The sequence below is a fragment of the Rhinolophus sinicus genome, linkage group LG05 (assembly GCF_036562045.2).
Source record: "Rhinolophus sinicus isolate RSC01 linkage group LG05, ASM3656204v1, whole genome shotgun sequence".
Classification (NCBI taxonomy): Eukaryota; Metazoa; Chordata; class Mammalia; order Chiroptera; family Rhinolophidae; genus Rhinolophus; species Rhinolophus sinicus.
In genome coordinates, this window is record NC_133755.1 from 174,854,556 (window position 1) to 174,877,674 (window position 23,119).

Genomic DNA, 23,119 nt, shown 5'->3' on the forward strand with positions numbered 1-23,119 from the left:
TGGGTAGATGATATTGGACTGAGCACACACAAAAAAAAAAAAAAAAAAAATTGAAGGAAAACATTCCAGAAACAAGAACAGCAGAGGAACTAAGACCAGAGCTGGCCTGGTGTGGTCAAGAAGTAGAAGAAACCAGCACCATGGCTGCAGCAGCACTGGTGAAGCAGAGAGGGAAAGAGCTGAGGGGGAAAATAGGCCGAGCGGATCATGGAGAGACATGAGCAAGAGTTCCAGCCCCATCACAATCAAACCCCAGGTTCAGCCCTAATTAGAAACCTCAGTCACGTGACTTAAATTCTCAAAAGCTTTTTTCCATATCTATCAAAATAATAGTAGTAATAGTTTTATCACTTGAGGAGAAGAGTAAATGAGATAAACTATGCAAAATGCCGAAACACAGAGGAAGAGCCTCATAAATCTTAGTTCTGACACCTCATCCTTTTTTGCTTTTAATAGCAAGCAAGGAAGCTAGTGTGGATTATGCAGGTAAAAAAAAAAAAAAAAATAGGATCCTTTCCTGGTCTAGATGTGTGAGGTTTTCTTTCATGTAGCTCCTGATTCCCGGAGCTGACCTTCAGAACACCCTCTTCCAGGAACCCTGGAGTCCAAGGGTCACTGTTGCCAAGATAGATCAGGTTATATGATGGTGAAAAACGTAACCAGGTGAGTCAGGAGACCTTCAAATTAATTTCCTGTGTAACTCTGGCATTTGTGAGGTGACGTCTGGCAAGTTAAAAATAAAACAGTAGCTAACTCTTCAAGATAAATGCTTTTTGAAATCAACAATTACTTTGAGGTCCTTAGAGAAAGGTATTTTAAAATGTAGGTTATTCTGGTTGATCACCACCTATTCCCTGCCTCCTGAGGGTTTGGGGGCACAAGGGGACGACAGGGCAAACGGCAGACTTCTGACTTGCCAACACGCTCCACCCTGCTATCCTAATGGCAGACTAAGTCATTTCTGAGATGTTCTTTAAGACCTCTTTCCTCCTTGTTCATCTCCCCATCATCCTTCCATTTTCTCTACATCCTCAGAAGCTCCAGTGAGGTCTGCCTAGCGCCCCCACCCCACCCTTTGAGGTTCTCACCCCTTCCGGTTTTAGCTTCTCTTCTCAAAGTTAGAGGCGTCTCTTCTTTCCATGACTAACACCCTGCAATTCCATCTACTCTTGTCACACACAACAAACACACTCAAAGGCCAGATATCGGAGTCATGTGTCCCCAGGTTCTCCTGCTGCTTGCATTTTGCCTGGGTATCTATGCTGAAAAGGGGGATGGAGAAACAATCACAATTCACTGTTGCAATGAGTGAACCAGGTGAAATGCTTGACAACTTTTTTTAAACACTGGCTAACAAAACAAAACAAACAAACAAAAAATGGGGTTGACCTATGTACAACCTTCTTTCTCCATTCTCCTGAATACTCAAGCTTTGGTCTTGCTTTAATATTTGCTCCATAAAAAAAAAAAAAAAAGACACTTGTGAGATTTAGGTATACAGAATTGTGGTGCATAAAATCTCTTCAAAAATTGTATGTAGTGGGCTGAATATTGGCCTCAAAAGAAGTATGTTCATGTTCTTAATCCCCAGTACCTATGAAAGAGACTCAATTTGGAAAAGGAGGTTTTGTAGATGTAATTAAAATAAGGATGGTGAGATGAGGAGATCATCTTGAATTATCTCAGTGGGTCCTAAATCCAGAGACAAATGTCCTCATAAGAGTGAGGCAGAGGGAAATTACACAGAGACAGAAGAGGAGGTAGGGTGGACTTGGAGGCAGAAACTGGAGTGATGCAGCCATGAGCTGAGGAAAGCCAGGACCCACTAGAATCTAGACAAGGTATGAAACAGGTCCTCCTCTAGACACTCCAGAGAAGTGCGGCCCTGCTGACACCTTGATTTTGGACTACTGGCCTCCAGAACTGTAAGGGAATAAATGTCTGTTGTTTTAAGCCAGGGGTGTCCAAACTTTTTTCAACGTTTATTACCAAGGGCCATATGCGGTAAAATACACCAACAGCCGGGCCACTCACTAGAGGTGAAGTACATATGGCCTCACCTGGTTTATTTAAGTAAACTAAATATATTTTTGGAATTTGCTGCGGGCCAATTAAAAATGGATTGCGGGCCACAGTTGGCCCGCGGGCCACAGTTTGGACACCCCTGTTTTAAGCCATCCAATTTGTGGTATCTGTTACAGCAGCCACAAGAAACTGATACAGTGTATGGAGAGGAACCATCTCAGATACCACGATTTCTTGTGAATGAGGGCCTTTCTATAACGGCTCCTCCTGTCAGTGAGCACCTAAACTTGTCCTCAAAACTAGACTCTAGTATCAAAAAAACCCATTATCCATGTTCTGGCAGAGGAACAGTGGTGCAGGAGACCTAAGAAAGAGAGCGTCGTGATGTGCATTTGTTGTAAATCTCAGTCATCAGAAGATTGAGAAATCGGTCATTGGGGAGACCTGGAGATTAACTCACTAAATGCTAACATATTTTATTTTAACACTTTGGGAAGATCTTTCTAAAATGAGCCTTAAATTGTTCTGCCAATTAGAGATTACATGAAATATTATCAAACATTTCTTAATGAGAGAAGAAAGAGTAAATAAATTTAAAATAAATATCTGTTATAATATGCTATGGATGTGGCTATATATGTAAAGATGTTTATATGGTAAATGACTCCTTTCCCTCTCCCATGATTGAGCCAGGTTTCTAAACTATCAATTAATTGACAATGATACCTTCAAGGGTTACTGAACTACAGCACAACTATCTTTCTCCCTCTTATACACACACACACACGCACACACATACACACACACACACCCTTCATTCTTTCTATAATCAATTACTGGGATTCTCAGAAAACCAGTGAATAAGAAGAGAGTGCTGAGTGATACAGTGCATTCTGGTAGGAGAAGTCTCAACTGTCAACTTGTGTGGACAAAGGCAGATACAATAAGAGCCTTGGCAATTACTGCTCCATCGGCTAGGTTGTTTTGGTCTACCTGAGAACAGGAATAAAGTAGAGGAGGGGTGTTCTGGACAGAAACCTACTGTCCACTAAACACCAGACTGAGAGATGCACTGCCATCCCTTTAGTTGTGACTCTGAAGAGAGGATTCAACTATCACACGTGAAGGCAGAGAGGAGACCAAGGACCATGCAGGCTCCAGTCTGTGGACAAAAACAGGGTCTCGATGCCATTAGAGGATGAGTAAAGAGGAGAAAACATCAATGTACAGAATCCAGGAGAAGGATCCATACCTGAGCCACTCAGCAGAAGAGTAATATTGGGGAAATGATCTACTGAAGATTCCTGAAATATTTTAGAAAATTATTTGTGCACTAAGAGAGTACAAATAAAACAGGCATCTATGTGCAATAATACCAACAAGTATTATTCTGAATGCTTAGAACATAATAAATAAATGGAACAAAAGCTAATAGTCGTAAGTGGAAGAAAGGGTTCTGTACACCTTCTCTTGAAAAAGAGGAAATGGTAGAAGAGGACCCTTCACCTTTGACTACAGCACTTACAGAAACAGGTCAGATAATGCTTCTGGAAACTTCTGTGGAAACAGCAAACACTGATAGAACTATAAGCAGAATTTGTTTTTCCACAGTATTTGCTGAGTGCCTGCTATGACATCAGGCATCGTGCTGATCATGAACTAAAAAGATAGGAAGTTTCCAAAATTTTGCAAGAGATGAAAACATAATTTATATCTAAAATATAAAAATCAAAGGAAGGAGCCAGGAAGCAAAAAATTACAGACAACCAATTACATTGCATATGACAATAAATTTAAATGGATTGAACTCTCTAATGAGCTAAGAACTGGCAGGTTAAGAAAGATGGGGATGGAGAGAGAAGAAAGGGAAGGAGGAAAGATAACATAAAGCAAAACGTCCTCCAGAAAAGTTAAGAATAGGCAAAGTTAAAAAATAAAAATACAGTAAAATAAAAGCAGGATTCCCAATGTTAATATCATGTGAAAAAATCAAGAGGGGAAAAATGACTAAGGACTTTTGAAAGAGCAATTCCATTTCCAGTAATTCACCTTAAGTAAATTATTATGGATGTATTCAGAGACAGCTCCAATAACAGTCATTGCTACCTCTTTATTACAGTGAAAAAATTGAAAATAACCCATGTTACTAACAATTAATTAAATAAAATATTGTACACCCATGAAACAAGATGCTATGTAGCTATTAAAAATGTTTTACAAGCTTATTTGGTGACTTGAAAAATGCTCATAATATATTTTACAGTGAATTAAAAACAGATTTCTTAATAGTCTATATACTATATGCCATGCTTTTCAAAAAAGTCTACTCATATAAACACCAAAAAGCATTAATCACAGCAAATGACATGCATTCTCTGATCCCTCTTCCCTTGCTGCATTTTCTTTTTCCTGCACTGTTCCTTCCCTATACTTCTATCAGCAAATAATTTTAAGTTGGCCTATGTCTAAATACTTTCAAACTAAAGACCATCTGTACTTGTTCATGAGATAAAATACATATACCTTAGAAAGTGAAAGGAAGATATTTTGTCTCCTGGCCCACTGCTCTCCTTCAGTTGGCAAAATCAGAAGATAAATCTAGAACCAACCTGGACCCTTTTCTTTCCCTGATTCCACATCTCCAAGTTTATTGCCTTTTCTTCCAAAATTTTTGGTGTCTGTTCTTGCAGCACCACTGCCTCCATAATAATCCACCTCACCTCCATCACCTCCATCTCCTGCCTGTCCTGCCCCATCGTCCTCTGACTGACTCCACAGTCACTTTCCCTCATCTCCAAACTTGCATTCACTCTGCAATCAGAGCGCTCTTCAAAAGGAAATCAGGTCATGTCCCTCCCTTACTTAGACCCCTCCAGGGGCTCCTTGTAGCACTGAGGCTAAATGCCACCAGGCGTCACTGATCAGACCTGTCCTTCCTTCCACCATCCCTGTGCCTCCTTCCCCATCACTCCCTGGACTCCAGCGGCCTGGCCCTCCTTCTCCACCTCATTCAGCTCTCAGCTTCATATGTGTCTCAGGCCTTCATATATGTGCTGTTCCTCTCTGCACCCAATGCTACTCATAGTCCAGTTCTCTCACTGAATGTCACTTCCATCTGGAGCCATTCCCTGACTATACAGTTGAACTAGGGGCCACCCCATTTATTCTATCTAAAAACACATTAATTTTCTTCACAGCATTTAGCACACTTTTTAATTGTCGATCTATTTGATTACTTGGGGCATATTTGTTTCCCCCTCTACACTATGAGCTCTCTATGGATCAGGCCTTGCCTTTTCTGTCATCACTGTATACCCCACTTAACACAGTGCCTGGCACATAAAAGCAATAGTGATAAAATGCCCATAGCACTTCCTATGTACCAAACAGGTTTTCAGTACTTTATACCCATTAATTCATTTATACTCACAACAACTCTATGATGCAAGTGCTATTATTACTCCTATCTTACAGGTGAGGAAACTGAAGCACAGATTGTTACATCATTTTTCTAAGGCCTTATTGATAACAATTGGTTGAATCTGAATTTGAAACCAGACCATCTGACTTGAACTGTATGCTCTTTCCCATTACAGTATGCTGCTCCTCGTAGTATGTGCTCGATATATTTTGTTCAGTTAATCCTACTACCCTAAGAAATTGCTGTTATTCCATTCTTCCCATGCATGTATGGGGTACACTATTATTTTTTAAATTGGGATCACATTCTATTTACAACTTTTATTTCCACTAATTTTAATTAATACGACATGAGTATCATCGTATTACCCTTGATGTACTGAATGTCATCAAAATGTCTCCCTTTCAATATTTCCTTTATCTTCGGGTAAAGAAAGAAGTCATTGGGGATCAGATCAGGTGAGTAGGGAGGGGTGCCAAAGCACTTATTTGTTTACTGGCTAAAAGCTCCCTCACAGACAGTGCTGTGTGAGCTGGTACATTGTCATAATGCAAGAGCCATGAATTGTTGATGAAAAGTTCAGGTCATTTTTGTCTAACTTTTTCATGCAGCTTTTCCAGCACTTCCAAATATTAAACTCAGTTAACTGTCTGTCCAGTTGCTACAAATCCATAATGAATAATCCCTCTGATATCAAAAAATGTTAGCAATATTGTTGCAAGAAGTTCTTGAACTGAATTGTCAGACCTCGTAGTCTATTACTAACTGTAAACACTTCCTTAGGGGAAGGATTATTAATTTAGATTTAAACTGAAATTCAAGTTTTTAATTATATTCCAAAATATGATGTTATTCTTTCCTTTTCCATGTAAAAACACCAAGCAAAACAGACATTTTTACCACCTGCTGCTAGTTCAATATTATTTCCAAAATTAAACAGTATAAAAAAGAATTCCCAGAATAGAGACCCAAACAGAAAAACAAGCTCTGTATGTAGGTTAGACCACAATAGTAACACTAACAGACTACATTGAGAGGGTCTGCTTCCTTGTTTTTCTCCAATATTTCTGTTTCTGCAAAGAATCTGTGGAATGTTCCTGGGCTACAGTTAAGAAACTGCACCTTTTTATTGCCTCGAATTCCTGATGGACTGCAGTGAAATCTTGGAGCTAACATGACAGAAAGCTCATCCCAGCATTGGATTATGACACCAGAATAAGTTTTAAGAGAGACATCTAAATCCAACATATCCCATAAAAAGGGATACTATAAACCCACAAACAGAGCAAACTGGAACATATTTCATTAGCAAGGAAGTAAAGAAAAATTAACTCAGAAAAGTTAAGAACTTGACTACTTAAAATAAACATAAAAGAAACAACAGAAATGGAAACCCATGAAAAATGTCACACCCTTTATAAAACACATTACCTATTTAAATAAGTCAGTTGAGCACAAGAAACTCTACTGTTGAGAATTTTCATGGACTATACTGTAAATCCTAATTCATTCATATGATGAAAAAATATTTATAATACACATGGATCCTATCTATACCTACCATATAGGTTTATAAACAGTAAAATCTTGACATTGAGACATCTTCTAAACTTTTAGAAGTAGTGAAATATTTTATTTTAAATATGCACACAAGTAAGGGAAGCTCTCTGGCACTTCTTGAATTACACCATGTCCTCTCATTCAACTGCTTTCTCCAAATGGCAGCAACTTGCAAATGGGTTCTACAAATGGAAGATGCCAGAGAAGCATTGGGAGCTCACATTGTGTCAAGAACGTCCAGACTAAAAGAAAGATCTTCTTTCTTAGTATAAAAAAGAATTATGTCAAAAACTGTTATGTTAAACATGACTAAAAAATAGAATTCTTTTTTTTGTCTATATATAAAATAGTTGTCAGTAGAAATTTGCAAAACCCTAGGAATTGAAGCCCAGAGACATTTCATTGGAAGCTAAAACTCTATGAGTCACAATGGAAGAAAGTAAATCCCCTGGGTCTATAACTTAGTCATTCAGATAAAACTGTCCTAAGAAGAAGGCACAGAGAAGAGAGAGGACCAGGGGGAGGAAAAGCCATGATCTACCTGAGCTCATATAGTTAAAATGGGGCAGCCAACCAAGCCCCTGGGAAGAACTTACTGGAGAAGGACGGAGGCAGGAGTCCCTTAAGTTCTCTGTGAGATGGGGTCAAAGAAGTGAGGACTGTGACTTTGGCCCCAGTAAAACCTGACTCAAGTATCTCGGAGACTTTCACACCAAAACTGGGGAACCATACGAAACCCAAGGAAAGTTGACAAAATAATTATTTCCTGATGTTCAAAAACTCTGCAGGTGGATAAATGTTACGTAAAAACTGGAGTTTGACCTTGACTAAAACAAGCAGCGATTGCTAACACACAACGGAGTGGCCACACTTATGTAACGGTTTGAAAACTGTCATAGAGCTAGACTTTCAGATTACATGGCTCGGTGGTTTGATTGTGTTAGCTACCAGAATACTTTATTCAGAAGAAATATTACACGGAAGCCCATGATAGGTCACTAATGAAAAAGAAAAGAATAGTCTCGGCAAGAATGGAAGGCCCAGAGTTCATCCACGTGGCCTCAACCATTTCAAAAACCCCAAGCTGATTTCACAGAACATAGTTAGAAAACCATCCATTGGGTTCAACATTTTCATTTTATAACTGAAGAGAAAGAGACAGAGGAGAGAGAGAAGATTCAGTGATTTGCCCGGAGTCATGCAGGTAAAACCAGAATTAGAAGTCAGTGCCTCTAATTTCTTACTTAGTGTTTTCCCTATAACACAACTCTGCTTACCGAGGTATTTCTTTTTTTTTTTTTTTTTTCGTTTTTAGTTAAAGTTTATTGGGGTGACAATTGTTAATAAAATTACATAGGTTTCAGTGTACAATTCCGTAATACATCATCTATAAATCCCATTGTGTATTCATCACCCAGAGTCAGTTCTCCTTCCATCACCATATATTTAATCCCTTTTACTCTCATCTCCCACCTCCTCCCCCCATGTCTTGTTTCAGTTCCCAGTTTCTCTTATTATGAATATATAAATGTATCCAATTTATGTATGTGTTTTTGAAAAATATTTTAAAATATAAGTCTATTTTGAAAAAAATGTTGTGGATATACATGATGAATTCTTTTTGAGCCTCATATATTCCTGTGACAATCTATCTCGGCACATCATAAAAAGATGTCTTAACAAGGTGCCATAGACACCATGCTGAGGAGGAAACCATGGTCCTCTGCATGGCTTCTTTCCAAATCCAACCTATTTCAGTGTCCAAAATTGTTCACTTAGACACTGGGAGAGTCATCACTTAACTAAAGAAATAAATTAAGATATTTTTTCTAAAAGTAGATGGCAAAGACAATAGAATAATATCTTCAACATGCTGAGAGAAAAGTAACTGACAACCAAGAAATTGATACTTATCCAAATTATCATTTAAGAGCAAAGACAACATAAAGATACTTTAAGACTATAAAGATGAAGGGAATGTACCAGCCAAAAATCTTGGTTTTGTTTTTGTTTTATTAAAAAAAAAAAGGGAATCATCAAGAAAAAAGTGAACACAGAAGATGTGGAATTTGGAACAAATATAGAACTTTGTTTAAAAGTTAATGATTCAATTAAATATTGGCTATAAAAATCGCAACTAATAATTCTAAACTACAATAACAGTCAACAATTGGTAAGTACATGTGTTAAGAGCAGTGTTGTCATTGGAAAAAGGAAGTACTGAATAATTACAGACTTTGTTTTTTCTTTTAAAAAAAGCATAGCTCAGTAAGAACCTTTAAGATTGAGAGTAACTGCTAAACACTGAAAAATGCACGTTGTATCTTCCAAATCATCTGAAGAAAATTAAATATTAAAAACTATCAATACAACAAAAATCAGGGAAGAGAGGCAAAGCAAAAAGGTAGTGAACAGGAAACACAAAATATGATAGTAAAAATAAGTTCAAATATAAATGTAATCATACTGATTGTAAATGAATTAAGCTCATCAATTAAAGAAGTTAATATGTTGTTTTTTTAATCCAGCCATATGTTGCTTTCAAAAGACATATCTAGAAAAAAAAGAACACACAGAAGAATGAAAATGAAGGGCTGGAAAAAGATACAGCCTTCAAATACCAGACAAAATAAAATTGTTATAGCAATATTAATATCAGATAAATAGACTTAAAGTCCAAAAAGCATTAATACAAATAAATTTGGACAGAATATAATAGTAAAAGATACAATCCAACAAAGTAACATGAAATTATTGTACTTATCATAATTTTAAAATATATAAAGCAGAAATTTGTAAGAGTAAACGGACAAGTTGATAAATTTATAATCACAGAGGAAAATTTGTACTAGTTAGAATACAAAAGTTTGGAGGAGCAAAATTTCCAGCTTGATCTAATAGGTGTAATGAGACCCCACACCAAAAAAAAAAAAAAAAAAAAAAAAAGAGTATATCATCTTGTTAGGAATACATGGAACATTTACAAATATTGCCATGGCTTCAGAAGTTCAAAGAACTTAAATCATACATATCATCTCCTCTGATAGTGATACAATTAAATCAGAAATCAACATTGCAAAGTAACAAAAACGTAACAAAAGTATATGCTTAGTTACCTTAAACTGAACTCTTAAATAAAGCCTGATTAATAAGAAATTACAACATATCAAAACATGTGGATGAAGCTAAATCACTAGTTAGAGATAAATTTATAGCATTAAATTCATTTACTATAAAATAGAAAGATTAAATAAATGTTCAACTCAGGAATCTAGAAAAATAACTAAAAAGGAAATCCAAAGGAAGGAAAAGCAGGAAAAAAATAAGTTTTGTAATAAAGAAACAGAAGCAAAGAGACAATAGAAAGGATAAAAAAAAAAATCAAAGCTGATTCTTGAAAAAAATAATAAGTAGACAGACTTTTAGCAAGACTGATAAAAAATAAAAGAAGGTAATAAGAAGAGGGACAAAAATATACAGTAGCTGTTAAACGTCATAAGAGAATACTAAGCATATTATGTAATGAATTTGAAAGCTTAAAAGAAATAGATACATACCAGAAAAACATAAATTTCTAAAACTGACCCAAAAGGAAACAGAAAAGATAAACAAATAATCATTGGAGAAATTGAATAGATAATCAAAAGTCCCTGAAAGCAATACACTAGGGCTAGAATATTTTACAGGTGCTTTTACTCCAATATTCAAGGAACAAAGAAACACAAAAGCTTTATCATCCAAGCACATTCTGAAAACATAAAGGAAAAGCAAACTACCCAAATCATTTTATGAAGTTGGTGAAATCAGAACACCAAGTATGTAAGTCAGTCTAAAGAAAGAAAGTTATATATCACTTTAGGAAACATAGATGGAAAAATCCAAAATAAAATAGAAAATTAATTCCAGCAGTGTACAAAATAATTGTTAACAATTTTTTAAACATCATGCCCAAGTAGATTTAATTCCAAGAATTCAAAAATAGCTCAATATCAGACAATTCACTAGCATGCTCATCATCAGAAAACTATTAATATATAACATTTTAAGAAATGTTAAAAGAAAAATCACCATCTCAATAGATGCAGAAAAAGAAAATTAACAAAATGCAATCCTAATTGTTAATTAATACCTAGCAAACCAAAAATAAGTAAATTGTCAACCTAGCAAATGCTTTTTTATTAGGAAGTTGAATAAGAATCATAATAGTAAGACTTTTGAAGTATTTACATTAAAGTCTGCAACTTGTATTATAAAAGTGATTATCACGACTTTCATCCCACATGTACTGGAGGGCCTAAAAATTCAGTAAAACGATAAAGTGTATAAAGTTTGAAAAGAAAAACGTACTAAATAGTTATTCACAGATGACAAGAATATCTTCCTAGAAACTCCAAAGAATCCACACATAAATTATTAAAATAAAGAGTTTTTAGAAAGGTTGCTGAGCACAAAAATCAGCATGCAAAATTAATAATATTCTTTCACACTATTAATAACCAAATTGAAATGTAATGGGAAAAAAAACACTCTATTCAAAATGTCAGTGAATATTCCCTAGGTAGTCTTAGGAATTAACTTATCAAAACATATGCAAGATCTTTATGAAGAAAATTTAAAAATTTCAAAATTACAAATAAAAAATTAATTCCTCATTGAAGAATTAAAGAAAGACCTAAAGGATTGTAAGGTTAAATACATTAATTATTTTTATTATTTCCAAATAAATCTATAAATTCAAAATCGAAGTCCCACGTAGGATTTATCATGGAACACAATAAAAAATCTTTACATTGTTTATATGGAAACCCAAAGGCCTAGAATAGGCAAGAGAGTTTTGAAGAATAGCCAAGTTGGAAGACTTCAAGAATAATTATTACATATTAATAATCTCAAGAATTATTATAAAGTTATAATAATCAGGAGACTGGGGCATTTGCATGTATGAATAGACAAATGATGCCGTGGAAAGGAATCAGGAGCCTAGATAAACAAACATGCCTATGGGAAACTGGATGTGTGCTAGAAGTAAAAGTAAAAATCAATGGGGAAGAGATGCACTTCTCTTTAAAAGTTGATGGGATAACTGATTACAACTTAACAGTGGGTAGGGAGGTAGAGATACAAATTAAAACAACAATGATATATCATTTCATACACTAGCTTATCAAACATTTTACAGTCTGACAAACAAAATTCAGGTGAGGGAGGATGTGGAAAAATAGGGCTGTGATACTCTAATGGTGGGAATATAAATTCTTATTAACCTTCAGAGAGAAATTTGAAGATATCTACACAAATGACCCATCAATCCCACTCTTAGAGCTATGCCCTAAAACACTAGTTCTCAAACTTTTTTATCTTAGGACCCCTTTACATTCTTAAAAATTATTGAAGATCCCAAAGAGCTTTTATTTAGGTGGGTTATATCTACAGATATTTACAATATTAAACAGAAATGATAATTTTTTAATTATTTATTAACTAATTTTAAATAAACAACATACCTATTACAAGTTAAGATAACATTTCTATGAAGAATAACTATAGTTTCCAAAACTGAAAAACTTAATGAGATTTTTGCAAATCTCTTTAATATCTGGCTTAAACATAACTGGATACTCAGATCCACTTCTGCATTTTAGTCTGTTTTAGTTGAAGTACACGAAGAAAATTTAGCCTTGTACTTGAAGAGATCATTTACCTGTGCATTATTGTGTCATATCATAGATTGATCATTTGGAAAATACCAGTGCAATGAGTTACACAGATCTTCCAAATGTAGAAATACTTCATTATATAATATCAAAAAATAATGTCCTTTGTTAACATTACCCCTGATTTCATAAGAAAAATCTTTAAGTATTAGGAAATGTCAGGCTCATGGTGGCAGATTTTTTCCAAAATTCTAAGTTTTGCCTGAAAGCTCAAATAAACAAACATTGCTAGTAGTTTTGTTTGAAGTGAAAGGCTTGCTTTGTTCATTTTTGAGAAAGTGTCTGCCAGACACCCAATAGTTTCTCCGTCAGTACAGTTGAGCCATAGTATATCTGTCAGTCATTATTTCAAGTAAAAATGGAGTTCCATGAAAAAGCAGCTACTTCAGTGTGCGACTTAAGCAACTAACTGCATTGTGCTGCAGTGTTTTGTGCACACTCCCCACTGTGCCTCACAGAACTTTAAGACGATATGTATTCAAGAGCTGGGATTTAATAAAACTAATAGTAAACATAAAATAATTTGATTAAGCACTTAGTGCTTCATCAAGGACATTCTTTTTCTTTTTGACATACAAGAAGACATTTATTTTACTCAAGCTTTCCTATAAGATGTTAAACAAAATGATCGCTCATTGGAGGCATTACACGGAATGCTCTTAACATTGTTTCACATATCCCTTTAGTGCCCAGATGAAGAAAACACTTAACCTGAATGAAAGAATAAGAATGAACGTTCTTACTGTAGATTTACTTAGGGAAATGAATGGCTTTCATGTATTTTTTTTGTTTATTGAGTGCATGGTGATGAAGAAGGAAATGACTGCTAGCACTGTTTGCCCCATTGCTTTGATTCATGCTAAAGCTGCAATGGTTTGACCCATCATTGGTTTTCCCCATCAGTGCAAATATCAGTGCAGTGAAAAAAGCAGAAAACATCTCAGCATCATTATGAAAATAGTTTCTACCTTGAAGACCTCTTGAGAAAGATAACATGGACCCCAGGAGGTCCATGGACAACTCGTTGAGAATCACTGCCTTCGGGAAACTCTTAGCCATAAGTGCAAGCAGGCATAACAGTTCCACATTATTTGTACAGCAAAAAAGTGGAAATGATCCAAACGCTCATCAACAGGAGAATGGGTAAATAAAATAATGTATATTCATTCAGTGGAACACTAGGCAGTATTTAATGCTGAATGAACTAAAGTTATATCCATCAACAGGAATAATTCTTAACAACATGTTGAACAAAAAAGTTTGCAGAAGAATAAGTACAGTATTACATTACTAATGAAAACTTTAAAATTTCGACAATGATACTATGCATGCTAAACACTACCATATATTTTATGATTATACTACAGTAAAAGTACAAAAACATATGTGGGGATGATAAATACTGAATTCATAGTAATAGTTTAAGGAGGAAAAGAAGTAAGATTAAGGAGAGGTTTATAAGGGAATTCAATTGGATCTTAATGCTTTATATAAAAAACATATCTGAAGTAATATGGCATCACATTAAGACTTAATAAAGCTATGTGGTATATATAGACTTAGATATAGATATATTCTTTACATCAACCCCTATTTGTGTGTATATGTTTGAAACCTCTCGGAATTTAAAAAACAATTTTTAAAAACATAAGTTAATTGTAGATTTATGTTTTTTTTTACATGGAGCATCCTCTCTGCTTTTAAAATCACCATTAATAAATAAAATTTTGATTAAATAGATGTTCCTTAAATTTAGATTCAGAGAAGAATTTAAATTTTTTAAATGTACAAGTTATATTGACAAACAATTGCCTTCAGAGATTGACAACAGACATTTCACCACATCACCAGAGACCTCCATATAGCCAAGGAGAAATACTCTAGGACAATTACCAACCTTTTACACTGTTCCAGTATTGATCCCAGCCCATAGCCTGCTTAATTATTTGTGAAATTCACTATGATTAATTCACATTGATGATTCTAAAGAAAAAAGAGAAGCTTTTTTCAGGGGTTAAGGGTGGAGGGTGGGCAGGAAGAAGGAGGAAGTATCATGTGTTGAGAGACGACATAACGGCTTAATATGAGAAAACTGCTATACCATGTTTCCGCCCTGTAAACATCCACAAAAGTATTAATAGGAATTAATCTCCTTTTGCATTGTAATTTAAATTCAGTAAACTTTAATCTTTTTTTATTTATTGGGTGACATTTGTTAGTAAAATTATTTAGATTTTAAGCATACATTTCTATAATACATCATCCATATATTGCACTCTATGAGTGTCAAGTCTAAACTTTCTCCTAATTAAGAAACTTTTGCATATATTGATTTGCTACACAAATTTCTAATTTTTGTTCTTAAAAAGATTGTATTATATTCTTCAAATATTATTAACAACTTCTTGATTAATCAAGGAAGAAATAAGCAAACCTTTTGATTCTCTTACCATCCTATCTATCCCCCATTTCATTATTAATAGAACAGTTCTCAGAAAATGGGCAGAAAAAGGAAAAAGAAATTAAACATAATTATAAGAATTTTACTAAGGAGCTTGACACGAGTAGAAATTAAAACTATTAGATATTTTAATTTTATGATAACATTGATTTTATATATTTATCTTCTGTTTCTACCCTATCCCAGCAATTAACGTATAGTTAATTGTGGTATTATTTCAACATAATTACAAATGCCCTGCATATTATTTATTCCTCACAAAAACCTGATATTAACGACAGGATATTTAAGATGTGGATCAGATGGTGATGAACTGTATATTCTGGCTCAAACCACACCTTCCTTGATACTGCACAGTGTTTTCTTCCTGTTAGTTAAGCTCTAGATCCATCAGTATGCTCATCACCCACAGCAACTCAAGAAGAAACAGGGTAAATGAGATTAAGAGGCAGTACTGCACTGGGTCTAATGGGAAGATGTATATTAAATAAGAAATTGTCAAGGTAACAGGATATTTAAAGTAACTTTTGCTGGACTCAAAGCTAAGGACAAAGGTAAGTCACAGGCATGCACACGTGCAAACACACACACACACACACACACACCTGAAATTGGACCAGATAAGTCCTCAGGGCTTATTAAGAATCAGCCAACCTAGTTTTTTAAAAGTTAAAAAAAAAGACTAGTGAGAGTAAAGAAGGCTGAGAAAGAAATTGCTAATCCACCTGGGTAGGGGCAAATACCGTGACTTTTTCCTACATAAGTAAAGGGAGATCCAAGAAAATGTCCCCTTGATGCTGTGTTTGTCTTCCAACCTCACCCTGGTTGGGCATCTGCTTATGCAGCAGGCTTGCTGATCTGCCCTCACAGGGTGGGGGAAAGAGAGGAGAGGAAAGAATTGGAGAGACAATAGCAAGGCAGGAAGCAGGAACTGTGCAGAGGAGCAATTGGTCCACCAGGCAAAGATGCATGACTTTTCCTTGTCTGGTACCAAAGAAGGGGTCACACTTGAGCCATGTTGCAAACACTCCGTACAAGGGCTGGTCTGGCCACCCAGACAACTTTCGCTCTCAGCCAGAGGCTATGGGGTGTTCCGCAGGAGCTGAGGAAGGGTTCTAAGAGGTCAGGTAAGAGATGGCCTCTTGTAAGAAAATCTATGCAATGGAGATAGAGCCCTCTGAAGACTTTATACCCTAAGAGAGAGCCCATAGGGTTTTTTAAAACAAGTGAAGCCAGTGCTAGCCAGTGGCGCCATCATAGCCCAGAAAGGAACGCCAGCTGGGAGCCAGAAACCCAAGAAGACCCTTGTCAGTCTCCTGCCTCCTCTCCCAGCCCCAACCCAGAGGAGCTGAGACCAGGGGAGAAGGGAAGGAGGAGTGAAAGAGGAGGGGGGCCTCCCCTTTCCATTGAAAACCCTGGACCTGGGCTGAGAGGTGAGGAGGATTGGGGGAGGAAAAAGGGGGGGAACCTGCTTTCAACAGAACTGGTGTGGATATTTAATAACCGAAAGGGATCAGAGATCTAAGATAGCTGCCTGAGATTGAATTAAGAGGCGGGACTGGAAGAGTCAAAAAAAAAAATCACTGATTAAGGTAGTAATTAAAATAAACAAAACAAAATAAATTAAAAGCATATCTTTTCATACCCTTACCAAGTTCATACTGTACAATACACTGATTGCATAGCTGGGCCGAGTGTTAGAAAATCAGCCAGAGTGATGTGTGACAGGTACAAAGGGACAGTTGAAGGGGAAGAACAGGAAGAGGAGGAGGAATTAACAGGCAAACATGGGAGACGGGTGAAGTGAGGGGAGGGACAGCAGGGAGGGGTGGAACGGAGAAGACACAGCGAGACTCTGAGTAATCACAGCCAAGATGGCTGTTATGCTGCCTGAATACCCACAGACGAACCACATTAGTTGGATAAACTGTTTGCTCAGGTTCTTTGTTTCCATGCTCTTCCACATTTCTATACTACCTTCACCCTTAAAAGAGTAAACTACACTCAATGCCAATTTTTAAAACAAGGCTGAGTTGGAGTGAGAACAGTGTTATGATTAAAAGCACAAGCTCTACAGCCAGAATGCCTGGGTCCGAACCCTGGCTCTTCCACTTAGTAACTAGCTGTTTCAGTTTCCTCACCTGTAAAATGGGGACAACAATTGTATCTTCCACTTAGGGTGGGTTAAAGGATTAAATGCGGAAGCTAGAGTAATGCCTGCTGTTTAGCAACAGTGCAGCACATGCCATCACATGATTAACGGGGCTAATGTACACGAATGCCCCTTAAAATTTAAATTACAAGTGTCTAAGGCATTATCATGATTGAATTTTGACTCTATTTAATGCCCAGGGGCAATTCTCTCATAGCAGTACAACTTTTGAAGGAAAACATTAAGTATTTCTGTGCAGGGGCTACACAAAACTCATATGGCAGAGAGAACTCTTTTGAGAAAACTTCCAATTTACTTGACAACAAATTTATTCACACGGCTATTTTAAACATTTTCAATATATGTAGCATAATCCAACACATAAATACATATGTAATAGCCAATAACCTATGAGCTGATACAAATAATACAGTCTGAATACGTATACATAATGAGTATAATCCACAAATGGCCCTTCATTTTTTAACATGCTAATGAAATCATTTTATTGCTAAGCTGGTATCAAAGTTATTTTAATTATAATAAGCACATAGTAGGCGCTTAATACATCTTTGTTGAAGATGATAATTTCTTCATATACAGAATATACATAAATTCTGTATATTCAAGGAGGATTTTGGTTTTTGGTGTTTTTTTTTACCTCAATGAATGGCCTCTTTCAAACTGGTTTCTAAGTGTGTTTACCTTCTACATGAGTCCAATTTAGTACAGGGCCATACTAAATCACTGTCATGAGTAACCTAAGGACAAAAATCAGAATCATCATTTATTTTCTTGTTAAAACAAAACTGCACCATGAATTTTGAACAAATCTAATGCATAAATACATATTTGGGGTGATTCAATGTCAGCATATCCAATTCAAATTCCACCATATTATAAAACCAACTGACGGCCATCATTCACTTACACTTTCAATATCTGCAAGTTATTTCACATTCATTTCCATTTTTCCTTAAATGGCAGAAACCGAAACCTACTAATCAAGACTCCCTTCCACCCACTCTCAAGGAAAACTACGCGGAGCCTGTGATTCAAGTATCATCAAGTCACCATCACTTTTTGGAGCCCTACTGCCTCCTTTATGCTCGCAGCTCAGAAGCTTGGAATCACTGCCCGGAAGCAATCGGTGTGAACTGATATGGTTAATAGCAAAAGTGTATGTTTGTAAACTACCTACTGCAGACGTACAAGCTCTTGCCGTTTTTAACACATTTAAGTGTGGTACTTTGTAAAAACGATATGGCCCCCATCCGGAAAAAAAAAATGAAGATCTAGGATAAGAACATCAAAGTGACCTGCAGGTTATATCTACAAGAATGCAGATGAGGGGGGCGGGGGAGGAGAGAAGAGAGATGAGGAATAAATGGATGGATGATAGATAATACAAGATTAGACAGATAGATGATAGATAGATATACAAACAGATAGATGATAGACAATCCACAGAAATATTTTCACATGGAAGTCACAGACGTGCAGCACAAGCCTACAAGAGGAATGAAAAAGCCCAGTTATATTACAAGTCAACTCGAAAGTACTGACTGATTGAGTTCTTGGGTCCTCAGAACGTCCAGATAATACTGTTTATTCTGCCACAGACACTGGGCTGAGCCCCTCACCTGTGCTCTCTGTGTGGATCATCTCCTCAACACCTCAGAACCTTTTCAATTGTACAGAAACCCAAAGCACCTCAGAAGGAAGGAAGACACTCAGAGGCATGAGCTGACATACCTTGGTAAAGGGGGCCCAGGGGACAAGCTCCAAACTCCTCTTAAGACAGCATTCAGGGCTTCATGATTAGTAAGGGTTGGGACTGTCCCCATCAATGTTGGCACAACCAATGCTATGTACCATGGAATATGGGAACAATTTTTCTGCACACTCTTTGATTAACAAGATACCTAATTTCAAAAACACTGTCATGAATTTAGAAAATACTTTAATGAAATTTTATTTTGTTGATCACATCTGCATACGTTTGAGACTGGTAACATATAGATGGTGCCAACAATGTGACGATTGAGTGATGGACAACGCTTGATGCATATAGAGAGGTGATCCAGTCAGGGCAGAGCCCAAGGGTTCTGGCAGATGACAGAGCAGAGATCAGTTCCAGATTCCACATCCTGGCTGGGTCACCTTGATCACTCTGAGCCTTAGCTTTCTTCATTTGAAAAAGGAGGGGAGTAATACTCATCTCATAAAGTTACTTTAAAGATTAGATAACATTTATTAGGTTGAATCACAGGAAATTGCACATGTACAACTGTTTTTGATCTACAAAAATGGCAATTTCCTGTGGTTCAGCCTGTTACATGTTGTGCTCGGCCCAGTCTGGTGCATAGCAAGCACTCATGTCGTAGTGGTGGGGGTGGGATGCAGAGAAGGAGGAGTTGATGGTTCATGGACGCTTGACAAATGACTCCATGGCTCCCCCTTGCCCTCCTCACCCGAGTGTCTCTGGCATCAATAGAGAACAGGAAGCCAGAGAATCAGTTAGAAAAGACTTCATACGACTGGTTTTGCTGCCACAGTTGAAACTTTTGATTGGATAAAATGCTGAACTGGTTACCAAGGATATTCAAGGGTTAGTAGAATATATTACCCAGGTCGTGTCTGCCTTGTGGATATGTAGCCAAGCCTTGGCAGTATCAACGAAGCACATTTCTACTGCACATGAAACTGTGGTGGATGAGAAGAGGACTGAGGGGGGTACAAATATAGGGTCCAAGGTGCTGGCACCTCCGTATGGAGTCATGTGGAAAGAAAGCCAGTGAAAGATGGGCAGAGAAGTTCAAGATTACACAGCCTGCAGAGGTCAGGCAGGACAGTCTCAGCGTGCTCTTGTTATGAAGAAATCTGTTCTGTCTTTCCTCCCTGGTGGTAAAAAACTGCCGACTGGTGGATCACTGTTGTATCTATTCCAGATAGTCAATGAGGGGAATGAGAAAGGCTGCATGTACGCAGGAAAGCACACAGCTTCATTCTAGGTTAGTGGCTGACGTAGGTCCTATCGTTTTATTCCACTTCATAACATTATGTTGCTCCTCTTTTTAAAAATAGTATCACAAGTACAAATTCAGGATTTTTGATCAGCTATGTACCACCTGCCAGGACTCGGTATGTGTCATTCACTGACAGACAAATCCCTCCATTTCTTCCTTTCCCTGTGATACAGAAAATGCATTTTTCAACATAAAAAAGGAATGCTTGGAAGAAGTCTTCACAAGCAGTTTCACACTAGACTAAGTAAGATTCATTTACATGTAACATAGTCATCCAGGTACAAGAGTACATTTTTATTAATAAGCTTCATCATTTTCTAATTTTTCAAAAACCCACAAAGTGATGTTTACATAATAATCCTGAAACTTGTGCCAAATCATAATTGCTATTGTAAAATTATTTAAATGGCACAACCTTCTCGTTTACCATTTTGTTAGTTCAGTGCAGCAATAATTAAGAGATTCACCTTTTGAGCACCTGACATACCAAACACTGTGCATATAAAAATGAATAATATCTGACTCATGTCACCAAGTAGCTCATAGTTTAATTTAGATGTCCTAGAACAAATATATTTGAGAAAATGTCAAGTCAATCTCTATCCACCAAAGTTTCTGATTCAGCAAGCCTGAGGTGCGGTGTGGAAACCGGCATTGCGAGGGAGAGCTCAGTTCACCACACATTCGGACAAGCATATATTATGAGCTGGAGTCAACTGAAAAGCTTCCCGTCACACAGACACATCATTGTAAGTACTTTGAGCTTTTCCCCAAGTTTCACAGAGCCAACAAGGTCTGTGGTCAAAAAAGACTAGGTCATTGACACTAACAGTGGAAAACCCTCTTCTAAGAGGGACCTCCTTTATTATGACATTAGTGCCATTTTGGGATTTTTTTTTTAATTAAAGTTTATTAGGGTGACAATGGTTAGTAAAGGTACATAGGTTTCAAGTGTACAATTCTGTAATACATGATCTATATATCACATTGTGTATTCACCACCCAGAGTCAGTTCTCCTTCTATCACCATATAGTTGATCCCGTTTACCCTCATCTACCACCCCCATTACCCCTTTGCGACAACATGGATGGATCTTGGGACTTTTTTATAGCACACTCCAGTTCAGTAATTTAAGTTAGATATAATTTCAGTCTATTTGACTTAAGCCCATTCCATTGCACACTCCCTTTGGTGGACACTCCCCAACTGCACACTCCCCAAGAAGAGACATTAACCAATGTCTACACATCACACTGTCACATTCTGGAAGACCAATATGAATTCTCCATTGAGCATCCTCTTTTCCTGGCTCTGGAACCCTATTTATTCCTTTAGCATCTCTTCCTAAGGTTTCCCCCCAAATCTACTTATTTCCACTGCTCTTCTCTAGATCCTCTCAACATTATCTAAACCTTCAGATAATTGGCAACCAGAGCTGCCATCAGTCCACACAGTCATTTTATGTGAATTAGAAACCAGCACCCCTTCCTCAAGACACTTTACTTCCACTTCATGGAAGATTGTCACAAATATTAATTTTGTTAGGACAAGTTCCTGCTGATAGACATTTAATAAATATACAACTACAGAGGGTGCCAGAAAAATGCATATACATTTTAAGAAAGGAAAAACTATATTCAAGTTACACTGATGGTAACCACTTTGAGCACCTCTTATAATTGCAGAAGTCAAACGTGACTTGTATTCATCTTTTGTTATCGGGATATATTGAGTATTACAATTTAAATACAGTTTTTTCCTGTCTTAAATTGTGCATACACTTCTTTGGCACCCTCTGTATATAATGTGTAATGTGGCTGATTTATACTGTGGGTGCCAATAAAAATGTATACAAGTGGACACTTTGGTCAACGTTGCTCAAGCAGTAGTTCACCATAATCAGAAGTGTCTGGATGCTGATGGTAACCACTTTGAGCACCTCTTGTAATTGCAGAAGTCAAACGTGACTTGTATTCATCTTTTGTTATCAGTGTATATTGAATATTGCAATTTTAATACAGTTTTCCTTTCTTAAAATGTGGTTACATGTTCTTGGCACCCTCTGTGCACAAGGTCTGACAATTAAGTTCCTGAACTTGTTGCAACAATGTTGCTAACCTTTTTTGATATCAGAGGGATTATTTATTATGAAGTTGTAGCAACTGGATAAACAATTAACCAAGTTTACTGCTTGGAAGTGCTGAAAAGGCTGCATGAAAAAGTTAGACGAAAATGACCTGAAGTTTTCAACAACAATTCATGGCTCTTACATCATGACAATGCACCAGCTCACACGGCACAGCCTGTGAGTGAGTTTTTAGCCAGTAAACAAATAACTATATTGGCACACCTTCCCTACTCACCTGATCTGGACCCAATTACTTCTTTCTTTACCCGAAGATAAAGGAAATACTGAAAGAAAGGCATTTTGATGACATCAAGGGTAATACACTCTGACAGCTCTGATGGCCATTCCAGATAAAGAGTTCCAAAATTGCTTTGAAGGGTGGACTAGGCACTGGTGTTGGTTCATAGCTTCCCAAGGGGAGTACTTTGAAAGCGACCGTAGTGATATTCAGCAATGAGGTATGTAGCACTTTTTCTAGAGTGAGTTCACAAACTTAATTGTCAGACCTCGTGTGTGTGTGTGTGTGTGTGTGTGTGTGTGTGTGTGTGTAGTTTTCCATGCCCCACCCTCTGCACACCACATGTGGTGGCCCTAGCAGATAAACTTTGGGCACATTTGTGTCTTGTTC